Genomic DNA, 14406 nt, shown 5'->3' with positions numbered 1-14406 from the left:
TTCGATTTTTAGTTCTTTTTGAATTTTGACTTCATAGATTTTCACTTTCATTATCAGTGTTTTTCTTCTATCCCTTAAGCTAACTTTTAATTATTTTTCAACTTTTCACAGTCGTGGTTGGTATACACAATTCTATTTATTAATGACAAAAAATTACAATAATTTTTTATCTAATGATGAATGTATTTACTATGCTATACATATTTGCTTTTATATTTTATCTGTGATTAAGACTTATTTAGAAGACTGAATAAAATAATAAAACCAGATTTTTAAAAATTGCATATTTATATTCATTATAATATAGTTTCATTGCATTCTAATTATAGGTTACAGTCTGTATGATTTCTGATTTTGGAATATGTATATATTTATAGATTTTTTTCTATTTTGTAAGCCAATTTTTACTTTTGCTACAATGTTTCATTTATGTATTTTATTTTTTTACTTGAAGGGCATAATGCATTTTAATTGCATACATAAAAATTCAAGTGATATTAATTTTTAAATTAAATCTACCTTGTTTTTAATTTTATTTAAAACTGTGCATTTCTATTTTTAGGCAACAAATAGGTCAAGCTCTGAGAATAATGACTGTGGATATTTCTGTTACTAGTATCACTATGCTTGGCCTTTGTTAACATTAACTCATTAAAATACATATTTTTTCTTCCTTTCAATCTTTAGATACAATTTCATTTTTAGTTAAAATTTCTTGTAAATAGCGAAAAGATAAATTTAAATTTGCTAAATTTGATTCCTTAACAAGGAAAAAGAACACATTCATGTTTAAGGTAGTGAATAAGATTTTAGTTTTTATTTTTGCTATTTCATAAAATGGTTTATGCTTGTTAGGCATTTTTTTTTTTTGGTCAATTGTATTTTTTGTAGTATGTACATCATATTATATTTGCATTCTATTTTTAGCTACCCTACATTTTTACATGGACATATTTGAAACTATGTAATTTTATCAATATCAAGACTTAGTGTTACTATGTAATTCCATTCCCAGCACGTTTTATTATAGCAAGTTGATATGGTTTGGTTTTGTGTCCCCACCCAAATCTCACCTTGAATTGTAATCCCCTTAATCCCCATATGTCAAGGACGGGACCAGGTGGAGGTAATTAAATGATGGGGGTGGTTTCTCCCATGCTGTTCTTGTGATAATAAGATAGTCTCATGAGATCTGGTGGTTTTATAAGTGTCTAGCATTTACCCTTCTTGCACTTCTCCTCCTTGCCATCATGTGAAGAAGAACGTGCTTGCTTCCCCTTCTGCCATGATTGTAAGTTTCCTGAGGTCTCCCCAGTCATGCAGAACTGTGAGTCAATTAAACTTCTTTTCTTTATATATTACCCAGTTTCTGGCAGTTCTTTATAGCAGCTTGAGAACAAATAATACACAAGTTCATGAGTTAATGGTCTTTGTTAGATTGTGAACTCTGGGAACTTGAATTGTGCATTATTTGTCTTTCATTCCCCAATGTCAAAACAGTTTACCACACAGGCTCAACTCAAGGTGATAATAGTTGTGATGGTTAATACTGTGTGTCAACTTGATTGGATTGAAGGATACAAAGTATTGATACTGGGTGCATCTTTGAGGGTGTTGCCAAAAGAGATTAACATTTGAGTCAGTGGGCGAGGGAAGGCAGATTCACCACTAATCTGGTGGGCACAATCGAATTAGTTGCCAGTCAATATAAAGCAGGAAGAAAAATGTGAAAAGGGGAGAGTGGCCTAGTCTCCCAGCCTACATCTTTCTCCCATTCTGGATGCCTCCTGCCCTCGAACATGGGACTCCAGTTTCTTCAGTTTGGGACTTGGACTGGCTCACCTTGCTCCTCAGCTTGCAGACGGCCTATTGTGGGACCTTGTGATCATGTAAGTTAAAACTTAATCAATACCCCTTTACATATATATACATACATACATACATACATATATATGTGTGTGTGTGTCTCCTATTAGTTCTGTCCCTCTTGAGAACCCTTACTAATAACATAGTAAATAGATTATTTCCTAGATTCTATTGCACTGATTTTCAACTCTCTTTCAGAGACATGTCTGCTTTAGTGCCCCTTTTGACTCACTAATCTAAGGCTTCTCACTAACTGATCTTGCTAGGGAATACATTACCATGATTACTCATTCATTCCCTGTATTGTTCTTATTCTTCCTCTAATGTTTCCCTAGTCCAACTATTATTTGAATGACAGACTGTCACCTCATTTGTAGTTAAGAGTCTGTTTATCCATTGCAAAGGATTGGATATTTATGTTGCCCCAAAATTCATATATTGGAATTTTAACCCCCAAGGTATTAGGAGGTGGAACCTTTGGGAAGTGATTAAGTCATGACGGCAGAGGACTTATTAATGAGATTTTAGAGACTTTACAAAAGAGACACCAGAGGGATCCCTTGCACCTTTCACTATGTGAGGTTACATTAGAAGACTGCTATCTATAGGAAATATGTCCTGTCCAGCACTTCTCAGCCTCTAAAATTGCACTTAATTAACCTTGCACTTCTTAGCCTCTAAAATTGTGAGAAATAAATTTCTGTTGTGTGCAGTCCTAATTAGCAAAAAGGAGTCAGGTTGGTAACACCAAGGAAAAGTAAAAAAGAATGCAGATAAGCTAAGTCTGCCTTTCTTCATGGTCCAGAACGCATAGCCCTCCTGCACAAATAACTCACAATCTCCCAGACCAGTTATTGCTAGACCCTCAGGTGATATAAAAACTGCAAGTTAACTCGCTACAACCTTGGCATTATCAATACTGCACAAAGCCCTCCTCAGCACATAGCACAGACACCATCCTATAAAATCCCCAGCAAGCCTTTGTCTCTTTGCAGTCAGCTCCTCACTTGCTGGCCTGCCTGTTGCTTCCTTGCAATGTATGTTTATACTTTCTCTAATAAATCTTCCTGAGATAGTTGCTGATTACCCATGACATGTTGTTTAAAAGCCACTCAATCTATGATATTTTTTTTCTTGCAGCCCTAACAGACTAAGACACCCATTGTATACATTTTTACTACTCAAAAAAATTTTCTGAATCTATTCAGAGTTTAGTGAATGGTTAACTTTCAATTTTATTAAATATGCGTATACAAACATGGACATTTCGAAATTACGTTCAGTAACTTACCAAAGTTGTGGAATAATCAGAATGCAGATAATTTGAGCAATGGTTATATTTCTGAAGAATATTCCAAATTTAGAATTACCTGCATTAAAACTAAAAGTGTGCTTGGGCTGATATAAATATGTGTCTTTACTTTAAACAATTTTAATTAAAGATTATATGTAGTCAAAGAATATGAGATCCCAATTGACTCAGGATTAAATTCTCACAGCTGCAGCTGTATGTTTGTTCCTGGACACTAAATTGATAGATACATTTCTGTATATTCAGAAGTATGTCTTAAGACCATTAATTATGAGTTTGTAAAAATAATTATAGAAGCTGGCAATGTTTATTCTAAAAAATAGAAATACTGTAGGGCCTATAATAATTATACTCAAGTGTTTGAAGAAATTTCCTTAGAAAATTAGACCATACTACCTCAAAGAGATGCGCTAATGATAACAATTAAAGTCACAAAGCAATAAAGCTTAGTTCACTACATGGAAGTATTGTTAGTTGTCCATGATTCAAAGTGGGTAGCTTGGAAGTTTTTGGATCCCCGGTCAGTGGAAGTGATCAGAAGCTGAATGACCATTTATTGAAATTATTCAGGAATAAGAGGTGGTGTTTTCTTTCAGGTCTTTCCAATACTAAAATAAAAAACATGAGTCTATAAAGTATCTTGATTCTTCTTTATTATTTTTCGCATTTTCATCTATTATTTTAAAAATTATCATAGATTTATAATTACGGAGTTCTATTGAGATTACATGCTCATAAAACAGGTGAGTATACTGAAGACAGAAATACAAAAAGACCCCTAGGGAGTTTTTGATATTAAATAACTTGTCCTGCTGATGTTTTTGTATTTTAGTAATGGAACATATGGTAGTTAGAACTTGGGTGACTGACGCAATGCAAGATAGATAATGCAAGTCCGATTATGTAACTTAACATTTTATCATGATTAGTTTTAACATGATTTTAACATAACCATGTTAAAATGTCAGTTACAGAATCAAAAATATACTGTGATACACACACATATAAACAGAGAGCTCAATATAACAACAGAGGGCAGGTATTAAGGTCCTGCCTTATGGAGATATGCAAAGATATTAAAGATCACATATTGTTGCACTTTATCATTATACATTAGTAAATTTTAAGTAATTTAAGCAAGGTTACAAAAGAGAAAGTAGCAGAGCCAGAAGTAGTACCTACTCTTCTAAGAAGCAATCTCCTTTTCGTTTATATAAAGAGTTCACACATTTCTCTAAGCTATATGAGAGGTAATTTGCTATGCATGAACAGGTAAACTATTACTTGCAAGAGGTGGTAAGGAGATATTAAACATATATTTTTCAAAACAGGAAAAATAACCTGAAAATTTAAAGTTACTTCTCTAAAAGTTTTGCCTTTTACTCAGTGCTCTACTTATCGTTTGCTATCTAAAAAAATTTAGGCAAGTGATATTCAAAAACAATCAATAGTATATCTCCATTAAATCCTCTTTCCAAGGTCATATGATTTGACCCTCTTGGAGCTAATGTTTTCAATTCCACTAAGCTAAAAACGAAAAGTGATTTTGAATTTCTAAGGGCATACAACACCAAGAACAAATTAAAGGGAGCCCTCCCACGGCAGCAGTGCCTTCTTTTTTCAGAGTGTCTAAAACAAGAGAACTAAAGGACAGTCCCCTAGAGTAGCTTCCAAAAGAATATTCAAAGGCGTAGAAAAAAATACAACTTGGACAAACATTAAAAATCCAATCTAGAAAATCAAATTCATCAGAGTTTCAAAAACCTCAATACAAATATTATGTAATAAAGTTATTTGCTTCAATGAACAGGTGAATGGTTCAATTTATAGAAATGAAAGCAATTGCTACAGGAGAAAACATCTAATGTTTTAGCAACGAATGAACAAGATACTGTCTCCTGGCACCTTGTGAAATTATCTTCCCAGATTGTTTTGTTGTTGTTCATAAAAAGGTAGAATTAAGGTTGGGGTCAAATTAGTTTCCTAAATTGGTAAATATTTATTGATATGTATTAATGGATAGGTAAATATTTATTAATAATCTATTCTAAGTATGTCATTGATAAAACGACACACTGTTTATATTTACAATGCACTGAGGAAGAAATTTTGATCCTTATAAAAAGGGCAACAATTATGCATCAGAAATATTCCATGAGTGTTTTTGTAAGGAAGGTAATGCAAGAAAATATCACACTTCCGTGATATGTACATAGAGGGAAACAATACAATAGGACAATTTGCCTCTGGCTCATTTAGTTCAGACAATAGGGAAGAACTCAGTGTTAGTATGTGGGCAGTCATTATGATATTCGAAGATAAGTGAAAGGGTAAAGGAGGAGAGAAGTGTTACTCTAAAAAAAGCACACTGATAGGACAGCGGGAAAGAATGATAAATTCCTTTGTAATTGTGAGATTTCGAAAGAGGAAAGTGTCTGCAGAAAAAATCTCAGAAGTTTGCTGAGAAGTGTGTTAAGTAAAAGTCCACGAATACCCTTTAAGGAAATCTTCATTAAATATATATGAAGTCTTCATTAAATTACGAATATATATGTATATACACACATACATATATAAATTATTTAATTTTTGAGTCAGATTTGTACTTATGTTAAATTATATTAAATGAACCTAAATTAATATAGATGTTTCATCATGCAGTGACAGAACCAAAAAGGAATCTAACATTTTATAAGTGATTTTCTTCAAATATAATTGTGCTTTCAAAGTACAAGTTACTTTCACAGATTTTATTTCATAATTTGTTTTCATCTAGATTTTCCCACACAAAATAATCCCAAAAATTATCTTTAGAAAATAATTGGGAATGTTGTATCTTTGAGCAAGCATAAACGTAGGTTGGATTCTACAAAGCAAAATAAATGCAAAACGATTAATTATACTCGCTCACCAGGTGAAGTGATTTAAAAATCTATTATGTTAGCACTAAAAAGTAACTAACTTACGAAACATGATCTATTTTTTAAAGTTCAAAAAACAACATAACTTGAAGCAATTGCAGGAAATCAACCTCTATTTGATAATTGTTCCCTTCATCACACAAAGAAATGTGCACAGGTGAGAACTGCATCATTGTTTTTCCCATAGCTTACTGACTCCCTGCTGTATACCTTCACCTAAAGTAGCATTTTAGAACAATTAGTGACTGTAGAGATGATTATAATGCCACAAATGTGAGATTATGACTTTAGCTAAAGAATAAACAGCAGGAGGAGAAAGGCTATTAAGGAGTAAATATACTATTTCTCAGGAAGAATGGTTTGCAATTAGAAAGAAATGGGAACAACAGAGAATAGAAAGATTCAGTTATAACCATTTATGATTTTTTAAAAATTGTTGCTAATTTTAGCAAGAAAATAGTTTTATGAAGTAAGTCATCTGTTCAATTTAAAAAAAAAATCACAGAGGACTATAATTTGGAGAAGTTCCCCTCTGTCTTGGAAATCAAATACTTTTAGAACGGAAAATATGACAAAGATCAAATCAAAACATTGCTAATTAAGTATGACAGATAATATGTATGAATGTAAGTGTTAATTTTGAATGGTTATAGTTACTTAAATGAAATGCTCCGCCAGGATATGTGAAAACTAGATGTCAGAAATCTGAATACTTCCACCTCACCCATCTCATAATATAAACTAGATTAAACAAGAATGAGTAGAATCCATGGCCAGGCTGTGCCAACATTTCTCTTTTCAGTTAGATCACTGTTATTTTTAAAAATAATGTGCACACAATAGAGATAGATACATAGATACACATATACACACAAGAAGATAAAAAGGCAACTGAGGTAATAGACAATATTTTTGAGGAACTTTGCTTCAAAAATGTGATTTATTTCCCAAATCTTTTGTATTTTTGCCCTGAGTAAAAAATATATATCACCAGCATTCTAAAAGAAAATGTTGAAATAAAATATGAATGACAAATGAGGTTACTAATAAAGCAGAAAGAAAATCTGAAATTTCTAATTCCATATCATGAGAAGTAAATTCTATATGCAGTAAGGTTTTTGGCTGACAGCTTTTAGGAAAGAAAATGGAATCCTAAAACAGGTGAAGAAATGTAATAAGATAATGGCCAAATTAGGACACTGAGCACCAGAAAAAAAAAAAACCACCACCCTTGGTTCAAAAATGTTAAACCCAAGAAAATTGTGCCTACAGCAGTCTCAGTAGGGAAGACACTCGTGGGAAACGAGGCTGGTGAGATAGCACAGAGATGGACGATTGGTGTCAGTCAAGGTTCTCCAGAGAACAGAACCAACAGACTATGTGCATGTAAGTGAATGTGCATGTGATTGAATGAAAAGTATGTTCATGTGTGTGTGTATACGTACATATGTGTACATATAAAGAGATTTATCTCAGATATTATCACCATTTATTAAATGATTTCACTGCAATATCTATATTAGTGTTCAACTAAATAACTAAGTACTATAGCCTAGCTAAGTTGACACATAAAACAAATCATGACAATGATACAGAGTCTTCTGAGCTATGACAAGGGATTTGGAGTTGACTCTAAATAAAATGAGAAGCCTTTGATGGGCACTAGGCAGATGAAAGGAGCTATAATGATGTAAACACAGGGCTAATAGCAAGACATTTATGTTATCTGTTTATAATGGTGGTTTTGAGTAGAAATGGCAATACTTAAAGAACTATGAGCAAGTAAGTAGAATGTGAAACTCACTTACTTAAAGGAAACTTTCTAAGTATCCTAAGAAAACTGTCAGTCACAATTGCAAGGCTGCCAGTAAGGATAAAGAGTTTATTTATAAAACGTTTACAGAAACAGTTTACCAAAATACTCAAGGAATAATACAGATATTTCCTTAGTCTGTATTTTTGCTTTGTCTGCTTTTCAAATGTTCAAATGATTATAAAAAAATTCAGAGACAACTAATATATTCTAATTTTTAAAAATAAATTGCATTGACTTTTTCAGTAAAATCAAATTTATTATAGTGTTTAATCAGTGCTGAAATGCTGAATATATATTTTTAATGGCTAAGACATAAATTGAAGTATACTGATACGAGGAGAACATCAATTATATTCCAAGTCAATTTATATGATGGATCATCCGTGCTGGGAAACTAGACTTAACAATTATGGAACACAGGGATAGAATAACAATGTAGGTGCATTAAAATATGCTTTTATGAAAGGTCTGTTTTATATTGTTTTTCTTAAGCTAAAAATATTATCTTTCTTCTCTAATAAGCATAATAAATATTTTCTCCTTTCTAGCTATACTGAAATTATGTACTACCATCACCACTATATAAAGCTCATAAAATATTTTTAATTCATATAAATTGTTTCCTTAGTATGAGTTATCTGGCTTATAATAGTCATAACTCAGCCTTCATATTGAACTTCTTCTCTAAGAACTCAGATGACTTAAATCACTAGCTAATTAAATCGCCAACTACTACATCCTTATAATTTGTAAGGCATTTAATGTTTTCCTTATTCCCCTTCTTGGATGCTAATCTTTATTTGGATTGGAAACATTATATTTTGAGAGCATCTCTATTATTTGGAGTGCCTCAGGTTAAAGTACTTCCATTGATTCTTTGCATTTAGTTTTTAAATAGCATGTTTTCTGATAAAGAAGATGTAGGGTCTGTTTCCAGATTCAGAAAGGCCATTCAATATCAGAATTTTATTTTATTTTTTTAAATTCATTTTTATTTATTTTTTTTGAGATGGAGTCTCACTCTGTCGCCCAGACTGGAGTGCAGTGGCCAGATCTCAGCTCACTGCAACCTCCGCCTCCCGGGTTTATGCTATTCTCCTGCCTCAGGCTCCTGAGTAGCTGGGACTACAGGCGCCCGCCACCTCGCCCGGCTAGTTTTTTGTATTTTTTAGTAGAGACGAGGTTTCACCAGGTTAGCCAGGATGGTCTCGATCTCCTGACCTTGTGATCCGCCCGTCTCAGCTCCCAAAGTGCTGGGATTACAGGCTTGAGCCACCGCGCCCGGCCTATTTTTTTTAATTCAAAATCATGATTCTATAGCAGGCAACTGCATACGCTGCAAAGACTTGGTGAAATGGGCATTCCAGAATGTATAACATACAGAGTATGATTCCTTAAAAAGACTGTAAGTGCATCTAGCCAGTGTATTTTCATTAGAAATAGATTAGGTACTATATAAATGGGGTCAGTCATTGGAGGAACTCATAATGACTTCTTTATTGGGAGTATACATCACTGCTAAAGTCACAGGGGAGCTTGGTTTGTGTGATGGTCGTTTGACATTAACACTGTACTCCAACCTGACCCAGAGAGAGTATCCGTCTTCAAAAGATGGCTCCAGGGTATCATTCAACTCATTCTGTGCAGTTGTTCCCTACAGAGTCCATCTATAGCTTTTATCTTTGCTTTTGGAGACCTTTGACTTCAGAAGGTACTCTGAAGAAAAATCACAAAGGTTCTAAGAGTTATAGATGCTTCATAACCTCTACTTAAAAAAACAGTACTTGTTATAGTATTGCTAATGTAGAACTCATCAGTTATGTAAAGTGGAAAAATCTATAGACAGAATAAGTCATAATAAATATTTCAAATAAATAAGGTTCTGTTATTTTTAAGGGTATTTTCAAAGCATAAGTTGTAAATATGTGTAACTTGCAAATTATGTCTGTACTAAGTATAATATTTAAGAATTATTTAGAAGTTGCAATATTGTAAACACTACCAACAAAATTCAAAGAAAATATTTATATCTTTTCATGTCCTTCTATTTGAACAATGAAATTATCTCAATTTTATAGAAGCAATACCTTTCTAATTAATCCAGATTTGCAGTAAAAAGTTATGGAAGCTTTTCAAAATAGTTTAAATTGTTTTCATAAAGTACCAGAGGCAGACTTAGTGTTTCCTCACGCATTTCACAAATTTGAGATTTCCCACTGAAACTCACCCAGTTGCCCAATAGACTGTCCTTTTTGATAAACATAGAAATTGACCTTCCTTGTCTTAAAAGCTTGATACTTACAGTTGTTTTGTCTGAGTTTCTTCCTCAGGAAATGACCATCAGGCCTCTCACAAAAGTATCAAAGAACTGAAACCAGATTGCACCCCTCATTCCACACGGTTGCTTCCTCGCCCCTCCGAAGTTTCTGTTTTCTTCTTGCCTGCTATATAAACCTCTGGTTTCAGTTAGTCAGGGAGTTGGATTTGAGACTGACTGAGCTCTCATCTCTGACTGCAACACCCAATAAAAGCTTTTTTAGTTGGCAATACTCAATGTCTCAGTGATGGGCCCCCCCTTTTTTTTTTTTTTCCCCCTGATAGAGTCTCGCTCTGTCGCCAGGCTGGAGTGCAATGGTGCCATCTCAGCTCCCTGCAACTTCTGCCTCACGGGTTCAAGTGATTCTCCTGTCTCAGCTTCCCAAGTAGCTGGAACTGGGACTACAAGCACGCGCCACCACGCCCAGCTAATTTTTGTGTTTTTAGTAGAGATGGGGATTCACCACGTTCGCCAGAATGGTCTCCATCTCTTGGCCTCTGGGCTGCCTGCCTCAGCCTCCCAAAGTGCAGGGATTACAGGCATGAGCCGCCGCGCCTGGCCAGTGATGGGCTTTTTGTGTGGCGAACAGCAGGACTGACACCGAATCCCTGGTGTGTCAGTAACACTACTGTGTACTAGGACCACGGCAAGACACTGGGAATAAAATGGTGAGCAAAAAGAAGATACATAGTTCCTGCTTGCTATGGTTCTTTTGGTATGATGAGTACACTAGCATTGGAAAAAAAAGAAACAACAATAAATGTAGAAATACAGATTGAGATGTGTTGTAAAGGCAGACAAATGGGTTCTGGGAAAAATAAGTTAGAAAAATACCTTGTATTTGAACGGAAGATTAGGAATAGTATCTTGGGGGAATTTATAGCTATCCTAAATTCTTTTCTTAAATCTTTTAATGTATTTATTTTTATTGATAAATAAAATTTGTATCTCTTTATGGGGTACCTGTAGTATTTTGTTATATGCATATAATATATAATGATCAAGTCAGAATATGTCCTAAATTCTGACGTTTGAGTAAAGAGAGCATAATACTGATTAGGGAAGTTCTGATTATAAGAGAATGGAATAATACAGGAGGAAGGGAAATAATGTGCAAAATATCAATGGTAGGAGAAAACATGGAACATTAGTGACACGGAAACAAGGTCAGGAAGATTCGGGCACAAAACCCAGGAGCAGATTAGTTGTAATCAGGTTCGAAAGGGAGTCAGCGATTACATTAGTGGGTCTTTAAGCCTCTTGAAGAACTGTGCTTTTTTTCTAAATAGCGATAAAAAGTTAAGAGAAATATTAACCAAGTGAATAAAATCATCAGTTTAAAAAACATTTTGTGCTACAAAATGAATAAACCTAGAGGATATTATAAGTGAAAGGAGTCAGACACAGAAAGACGTACTGCAGGGTCTCAGTAATTTTATTATTATTTATTAAAGTCAAATAAGCTATAGAGACAAATCTCTGAAATTAAAATAGTTTATTTGGGAGAAAATAATTGCAATTCAGGACACACACGCAAACCGAGTTATCTTCAATATGTCCGAAGAACAGGAAGGGTAGAGGTCTTATAAAAAGGATAAATATTACATATTGCTCTTTGAGAAAATTCACTGGTGCTAGTAAGGTTCTGAGGAGGAGGCAAGTTGTGACTGGTAAGTGATGGTGGTGGGCAAAACTAGTCTGAGAGTTACAGCAGATCTTTTAGGAGCCGTTTGACGAAACTGGTTTAGGGTTACAGCAGGCAGTTTTAGCTTCATGGCTTGCAGTCAATTACATTTTTTAGAGCAATATTCTGCACCCTGAGTGTTTTTCCCCCCTGGCTTCTCATCTCTGTTTTAGTTAGAATGACAAGAATGGCCCAATTTGAATAATCACCTTTTACAGATTCAATATGCGAAATCTTTAAAAGATAGGGAATAGATCGAAACAGAAAGTAGAGTGGTGGCTAGCAGATGCTAGAGTGGGTTGGGTGGAGCTGTGGGTGAAGAATTGGGAAGATATAGGTTAAAGCGTACAAAGTTGCAGTTATATTGGCTAGATAAGTCTAGAGAGCTACCGTAAAAAAAAGTAAGACTCTAGTTAATATTGTACTGTATACTGTACAATATTATTATTGGTAATTTGCCAAGTGAGTAGATTTTAGGTACTCTTACCAGTTACTTAAAGTTGGAAATGCTTATATAGTTTCATATATATGCATAATAAAAAAATAAGTAAAAGGGAAAGAAAGAAAAAAGAAAACTATATGAGATAATAAGTATGTTAATTTGCTTAACTGTAGTAATCACCTTACTATGTATATCTAAACATATATATCTGTGTGTGTGTGTGTGTGTGTGTGTGTATGCTGGTCTCTATGAATCTACTCTGGTCCTCTCCAATCCATTTTACACATTAAGGCCAAATATATTTACATGTAATATACGTATTTTTTATAATCATTGTATTTTATATATACATTCACAGATTTAGGCAAATATATATACATACACACATATATATATATGTCCTTAATGTGTAAAATGGATTGGAGAGGACTACAGTAGATTCATAGAGACCAGCATATGTATATATATACACACACATGTATATGTGTATATATAGTGTAGAATGTGATGTTTATATATATGTATTTTATATATACATATATTTATTTCATATATACATATATGTATGTATTTCATAGCTATACATATGTATATGTATGTATATATATTTGGTATTAATGTGTAAAATGGTTTGCCCAGTACCAGAGTGGATTCATAGAGACCAACCATGAGGAGCATGAAGAGTTTAGTAATAGAAATAGAGAAAAATCTAAGGCATTGGCTGTGGTTAGTGAAACAAAGGAATGGATCAAGAATGACTTCTGGTTTTCTGACTTAGGCTTCAAAATGAATAGCACCTATTCCAGAATTTTCATTTTTGGGGGTCAGGGGCTAGTTTCACAGGAAAGATCAGAATTTAGTTTAAAAACTGAGGTATTGTTGAGACATTCAGATGGGTAACTCTGGCAGCTAGTTAGGTATATGAGCTAGTATTCTAGGAAGTGTGTAGGGAGACCCCCTGAAACTATTGCTACAGAAGAAAAGATGAAATGCTCCTGATTATTGTAAATACAGAACTGCATGCAGGATTGTGTAAAGACAATGCCAGGGTGGGCTGCCAGAATGAGCCAACAGCGCGTGATCTGCTTCCCCCTGCAGAGAGCCTATGAGCAGACGTGCAGTCAGGGAGATTTCACATCACCAAGACTCCTATCCCAGAAAAGCAGATGTTCATAGCTCTGGGGATGAATGGAATGCGACCCTTGTGGAGAGCCTATAAATGGACGCATGAGGGGTGCCAGTTCATATGGCTAAGATAGGAATATAAATGCCCTCATCTTGCCATGGCTCTTCTAGGCCTCTTCAGGATTAAGGCATACTCCCTTCTGAGAATTTCTGGTCTAACCAGTTGTCTAGCTTCACGTCCTGTTTCTATTGATTGTTTGTAACTAGCTTTTGCTGCAACTGTTACTGCTGATTAATATCTTGCTAATCATAGGTTATGGAAAGACTGTGTTTCCGTTTTAAGGCTCTGTTAGAAATTACTGATGCACACACTATATTGTAAATTCGTATCTCTGTGTACTGTACTTCTGCATACAGACGTTATGTGAAAGAATTACTTCATCCCCATGTGACCATCTCACCTCATAATCAAATGACCCTAAATCCCTCACTAACCTACGCCCACCCTCACCAAAATTCAATGATAAATGCTGGTATATCCAGTGCATTGGCGGCATCGCGGGACCAGAATGCGGTGACCTCCTGGACCCAGCTTTCACTATCTTGTGTGTGTCTAGTATTTCTCGACCTGCCGATCCGCTGGGGACAAAGAGAGAGCCCCATTGCATTGCAGGCTACTGCCAGATCCCATAAAATAAATGCCATTGGCGAGTATATAAATGTGAATGTCATCTGCCCAATGAGGATTCCTGAAGCCTTGAGAGTGAATGATTTTCCCAAAAGAAATGCAAAAATGTAGAATATAATTTATAAGAGAGCCTTGGGAGATACTGTTAAACATCAATTTTTAAATGCTACAAATGCAGCTTTAGGGAGGAAAGGTGTTCAGATTTGGGAACACAGTTTTCAGGGAGAAAGCAGTT

At 34.5% G+C, this 14406-nt stretch overlaps 1 pseudogene; it reads right to left on the bottom strand.

Moving 5' to 3' along the window:
* The window catches only part of LOC103214875 (peroxisome assembly protein 12 pseudogene), a 120914-nt pseudogene extending 106726 nt beyond the window's left edge, over positions 1–14188 (bottom strand).
* Between the last annotated feature and the right edge of the window lie 218 nt (positions 14189–14406).

Source organism: Chlorocebus sabaeus, chromosome 3, assembly GCF_047675955.1.
Source record: "Chlorocebus sabaeus isolate Y175 chromosome 3, mChlSab1.0.hap1, whole genome shotgun sequence".
Taxonomy (NCBI): domain Eukaryota; kingdom Metazoa; phylum Chordata; class Mammalia; order Primates; family Cercopithecidae; genus Chlorocebus; species Chlorocebus sabaeus.
This window is presented reverse-complemented; position numbering and strand designations above follow the sequence as displayed.